This window comes from Meleagris gallopavo, chromosome 3 (assembly GCF_000146605.3).
Source record: "Meleagris gallopavo isolate NT-WF06-2002-E0010 breed Aviagen turkey brand Nicholas breeding stock chromosome 3, Turkey_5.1, whole genome shotgun sequence".
NCBI classification, from domain to species: Eukaryota; Metazoa; Chordata; class Aves; order Galliformes; family Phasianidae; genus Meleagris; species Meleagris gallopavo.
Window position 1 is genome coordinate 49015873 of NC_015013.2, and position 5788 is coordinate 49021660.

The 5788-nt window shown below is 42.7% G+C and overlaps 1 long non-coding RNA gene across 2 annotated transcripts; it reads left to right on the top strand.

The window, feature by feature from the left end:
- On the top strand, positions 1-4044 carry LOC104910298. Of its 2 annotated transcripts, XR_792944.2 has the most exons (4): positions 1-63; positions 520-967; positions 1278-1397; positions 3005-4044. It is a non-coding gene; the product is annotated as an uncharacterized LOC104910298 (long non-coding RNA). The 2 variants fall into 2 exon arrangements; XR_792943.2 differs by having other exon boundaries at positions 520-1397.
- Positions 4045-5788: the final 1744 nt, after the last annotated feature.

Consider the following 5788-nt stretch of genomic DNA (forward strand, 5'->3'; position numbering starts at 1 on the left):
GCGCTTCTCTCCTCAGAAATTCAGGCAGAGCCGCGGCGGAGAGCGGGAAAGGTCCCCCTTCTGGTAGGATGGGGGTACGGGCGGGAGCGGCGCTCCGGCTGCGAGGGCTCGGGGCCGGGCTGGCGCTGTGTGGACGGCTGCTTTGCCTCCTTTCTATTTGTTTTTAATTTTTCAAGTGGTCTTTCTTCCTCTCCCTCCCGCACCCGCCAAATCCGAGAGGTGCTGGGGAGCGGTGCGTGGGCAGAGCAGCAGCCCCGCTCCCCGCGCGTTAACTTTGCGGCAGTTTAGTGCTCTCTTTAGGAGAGGAATCTCTGACTATGAAGGGTTTTCCGACGCGCGTTATAACGCGACTCATCTATCTCTTGTCATAAAGAGATGGGTCACCCCTGGCTGGCCACCCCCAAGTAACTTTTCTTTCTCAGAGCTCTCTGTGAGAGGTGAGGAAGCACCGCTCGGTAACTCCATAACACATCACGGAGCACTGTTCCTCCAACTCATCGCGCTGCTTTCCCGTTGCAGCTCTGCTGACAGAGGCTCCCACCGCCCCGGCAGAAGGAGCCCCGCTCTGCGGAGCAGAGCTATTTATTGACGGACTCATTGAAAGGAGGGAATAACCCCGACATCCAGCGCAGCACAAGTTGTGAACAGAGGACATTAAAAACTGCTGGGACCTCCGTTTTGCTGGAGAAAGGTTTAATATAAATTAAGCGGGGTGATGATTAACTATGGCAGCATCTGAAGCGCGGTGAGGAGCGAGCATTGCTCTCTGCCTTTGGAAACCAAAGCAATCCCTTCCCGAATGGAGAGGGAGCACTCAGCATCCTTCCCTCGGCTGCGTCCTTCCCAGAGCTAACCCTCCGTGCTGAAAGCCGATGGTTAGAAGTAGCAACGCAACACAAAAACCCTATGATTTGTTCCTGAAGTTCGTGTTTTTGCTAACAGAGCTTTGCCGGCTTCAAAGTTACAGGTGGTGTTTGCTAAGGCTTGCGTTCCTGCTGTCACTCACACAAGTGTCGCTATATATCACTCCATGCTAAGAAAACACACTTTGTGATTGAAGTATGGCATTGTGTTTGCGCACGCATTTTACAAGTAACAGAATCCATTTAATTGACATGAAAAACACGGCTGCTGCTAGTAACTTTGGGGCAGCGTCCTGCTTGCAGCCGTAAAAATAACTCCGGGGAGAACAAAGCGCTTCAGTGCAGAGGGCTGGCTGTGGAGGGAGCGGGGTGGGTGCCATGCCTTCACATAATGATTGTGTTTATACACGGCAGGAAGCATCTGTAATCCACAGCTGCGGGTGCTCCAGCCCCGAGTCCTGATAAAATCTACACCTATGCTTCTGCATGAATGAAAACAGACTGCTGGACTTGACCGAAATGCAGCCCACATTGGTGAGGTTTGTGGGTGCCATCGCCCTTCTTCCTGTTGTGCACCCCAGCACCTGTTCTGCTCACATCTCCATCATGTTCACCCCTCACACACCGTTTGCCCCAGTCAAGGGTGGCACCCCCAGCTGCCCCACACCGTGGAGGCACAGATCCCCCTCCCCCTAGCTGCTTGCTGGAGCTTCAGCCTCTTGGCCAAAGAGAAAAGCACTTTCTTTGCCAAGTTTCCTTCTCTCAGGGTGCATATGCACCCGAAGCAGCACTGCACTGACCTCCCTCTTGTGGATGGCTCCCCCTGCTCACACCACTGTGCCACCCACCCTGCAGAGTGAAGCCAGCAGCACATACTGTTCATACAATATTTTCAGACCACCTCAGCTCCCCTTCCCAATCTCTCTGTGGAAGAACCATGCAACAGTTTAAGTTGGGATTTGGCAAAGCAATGTGGCAGCTGCAGAGGATGCACAATGCTTAGCAGAGGTGACCTGTGATGTGGGCTCTGCTAGGTTTCACACCTGAAGCAGCACAGGTAGCAACATGAGGCTTGCAGACACTACTGACATCTGATGCTTGTGGGTTTGTTTAAAAAATCATACTCGAACTTCTGATAGAGCTCTGCCTTCCTTCCCTGCTGCTGTGAGTAGATGCTCTGACACAGAACTGCTAGGCAGGAGTTGTGTAAATATGGCTGTACAATCTTTATTTCTTTGTTTTTGCGAAGACTGGTTTAGAACAGTGGTAAGAGGACACAACTGTCTTAAATTAATCATTTTCCTAAGTTGAAAAATACCCTTCTTTTCCCATAATTATTTTCAGTTCAAGAATTCAAAAATTCAGCTGCAGTGAAGTTTAATCCATCTCTATAAACGCACAAGAATGGAAAAACACACAGCTTTTCAGAGGCTTCCAGCAATACCCAGAAATATGTGTATAAATTTCCAAACAGCAAATTTAAAAAGCCCGCAGAGAAAAGAAGTAAAAAATCCTGAATTAAAACTCTCTGTTTGTTATTGGTGCATGAGTTATGCAGTATCAGATGTCATTCACTTTCTCTTGCCCCAGAACAACAGCATGGACAAGTGGGAAATATTGGGTACTCAGTGAAAATGGGGTGTGATGCAGCTCCAGAGCAGTCTCAGGGTTGGAGTCTCTTTACAATTAATAAAATGATTTCTGTCTTTGTATTTTTCAAATGTTCCAACACCACAAAATCTTGCCACAGTAGATTAAACAGAAAATAATAGTTTCTGAAATACAATCTTAAAAAAAAATAATAATTGCAGGCGAAATATTCATTCCTAGTCCAATAAATCCCTAATTTTAAATGTCAGCTGCAAAGCATAAATCCTTTTAATAGATTTCAAACTGCGGTGACAAAGTTGTAATTGTAAGGTCCAGCCCACTCGAAAGAACTAAATGCCGTTGCTCTGCATTAGCCACCCTTCTGGTTTAATTTCTGTTTTTCCAGGGGTTTTGTTTTGCTTTGCTTTGTTTTGGGTTTGGGTTTTTTTGTTGTTGTTGGTGGTGGTTTGGGTTTTTTGTTTTTGTTTTGTTTGTTTTTTGGTCCTTGTTTGTTTGTTTTTGCTGCAACATTTTAATTTCCTCTCTTTCAGGAATTTTCTGTTGCATTCCTGAGCCTGGATCTGGAATACTTTCATCTCAGATTGAGTGGAATCTTGTTTCTGTACCTCAGTAGATGACTGAAGTGTAAAATCTACTTGATCATAACTTTCTGCGGGGTTTACTGCAGGGTAGTCTGCACATAAAGACCCTGAAGTCATGTGAAATAGGAGCCTTGACCTCAAGACACAATAAAGTTGGCTGGTTTGGTTGTGGCTCAAAAGGTCACTTTTTCGAGGGCTGCCTCTGAGTGCTGTTTTAAACTAATTATTACCTTTGATTTTAACTTAATATTTGTTTGTTTAAAAAAAAAAAGAAGAGAGAGAGAAAAGAAGAAAAAAGAAAAAAAGAAAGAATGAAAAGGAAATGAAAGGAAAACGAAAAAACCCTCAGTTACTACTATTTAAACAGTCTGATTGGCATGTATATCACATTATGGACTTATGAAAAGACAAGATTTCTGCCTGAGGAGCTTATAGTGTAAAATAGACAGAAAGCACCGTGAATAATAAAAGCAGACAGAGCAGAGATTTGTATGTGTATGTGGGAAGAGTGGGAAGGTGCATAGAGACATATGCAGAGCTGAGAAATATTCTACCAGTTGACATTGATTATGATACTTTTCTTTCTTGCTCTATTTCCATGTATGGTAATTGCTTTGTTTTTCTCTATTTGCTTGTTTTTCAATGAGATATTCCATCACAGAAGTTCATCTTCTGCTTTCTTTTTCTGTTCTAGGATCTAGGAGAATGGGTAACACACATACATCTTTATTTTTTCACTAAGCCATAACATATAACACAGAAATCCCTCCCCAAAATGTTATATATGCTTCCCTTGGCAGGTTTTCCCAAGTAATCCACAGTGACTCACTACTGCAAAGTACAATTCACAGTTAACAGAAAATAAAAATGAGCTTGAAATTTTGGACTTCTGACACTACCATCCCCTAACAAATGCCATCTTTATGTTTGTTGTTGTTTTTCACTTTGTTGTTTTTTTATATAAATATATATATAAAATGTTCATAAACAGAAACAAAAAAGATATTTGGAGTCAACCTCTTTTTCCTTACGCTCAGCTGCATTAGACAATTAAAAATAGAAAAAGAAGAAAAAGAGAGCTAAACAGCTCTTAAACAAAGGATGAACACTACATAGGCTTCGTTCTTTTTAGGTGTTGAAAGTGAGAGGCTGTCAGAAATAGGAGTATCAGAAAAGGTGACGGAACAAGCCGAGAAATTATAGTGCAGTCAATCAGCCAGACCAGATGGTATTCATCCGAGAGTTCTGACGGAACCAAGGACCGGCACAAGTGAGTGCTAACAAAAATATGTAATTTATCATTAAAAACAGCTACCGTACCAGAGGACTGGAGAATGGCCAAGGTTGTACCCATCTCTTAGAAAGGTGCTAATGATGATCCTGGGAATTATAAACCAGTAACTCTTACTTCAGTACTAGGAAACTATTCAGAGAATCGCTGCACATAACGTGCCGAGGCACATAGATAGCAAGGGAAAGCTGTAGTGCTCCTACTGAAATCATCTCAGCCCTCTTAGAACGACAGGAAAGAGTTAATGAAGCAGTCAATAAAGTAGAACCAGAAGACGCAATTTATTTAGTGTTTCCAAAAGCTTATAGTAAAGTCTGCCTGAAGAAAAACCACAGCAGCTCCAGAATTAAAATCCAGTTGTGCTGAAAAACTGACTAGAGGATGGAAAACTATATATATACATCAGGCTGCTTTGAATCGTGCCCCTTGAAAGCATTTTATAAATGCTAGCAGATGCCCACTGCTTCCAAATGAGCTGGTTGTACCTGAGGTTAAGGAGCTTACCTGGAATTGAAGGGACAGCTGTGGAAGAACCAGGGCTTCGGCTCCGGAGCAGCAGGTTCCAGAGTTGTGCATAGCTCCCCAAGCTGCAGAGGGATCAGCAGTCATGCAGGCAGAGAGGTTAACTCCAAATTGCCCCTGGGATCAATAGTAGCAATAAGGATGGGTTTGTCCAACGTGTTCATTAACCACCTTAAACATCTTCCAGAATGAGGATGGAAACATTTGTTTTCACTGCTACAGCCACAGCTTGCTTGCTGTTGTTCAGACCCAGCGCCCATTGATCTAAACGGGAAAATTCATGACAGCACTTGGCCATTTATTGAGTTAACTGAATTTCAGAAAAACCTAAAGAAATTCCAGAGTAAGACAGAGAACTAAGATAGAATGGCAACGTGATGGCAAGCAAAATTAAACAGATAATGCTGAGGAGTTTGCGCTGGAAAATATTGTCAAGAACTGATGGCAATTAATTAGCTCGGGAAAATCTAAGCATCATTCACTGAAAAAAGCCACCCAGCATATTGCAGTAGCTTAGAAAACATACAAAAGCAGATGAAACACTCAGATACATTAAAAACCAAAAAGATGGCTAAACATAAAATATTACAGCATGATTTCATGAGTAAAAGTTGCATTTCTGGACATCCTGTCGTATTTTTGTCACTGTGTTATAGCAAAGCAAGGAAACACAGAGAAATGTAGTAAACATGATTAATGAGACAGGAGATGGGACCAAGTTAGAAAGTAGACTTAGAAGAAATCATTTAATTTAGAAGCATGAAGAGGATGAGGAGTTTTAGGACCACATAAAATTTCAGTTGATGCAGAAGAGCTCGGATGTTCCTGTCTGTTCTGCTTCATTTCAGAAAAAAATAAGCAGGAAGCATAAATGAATATATGGAGGTATTTTTCTTTTTCTTTTTTTTTTTCTTTTTCTT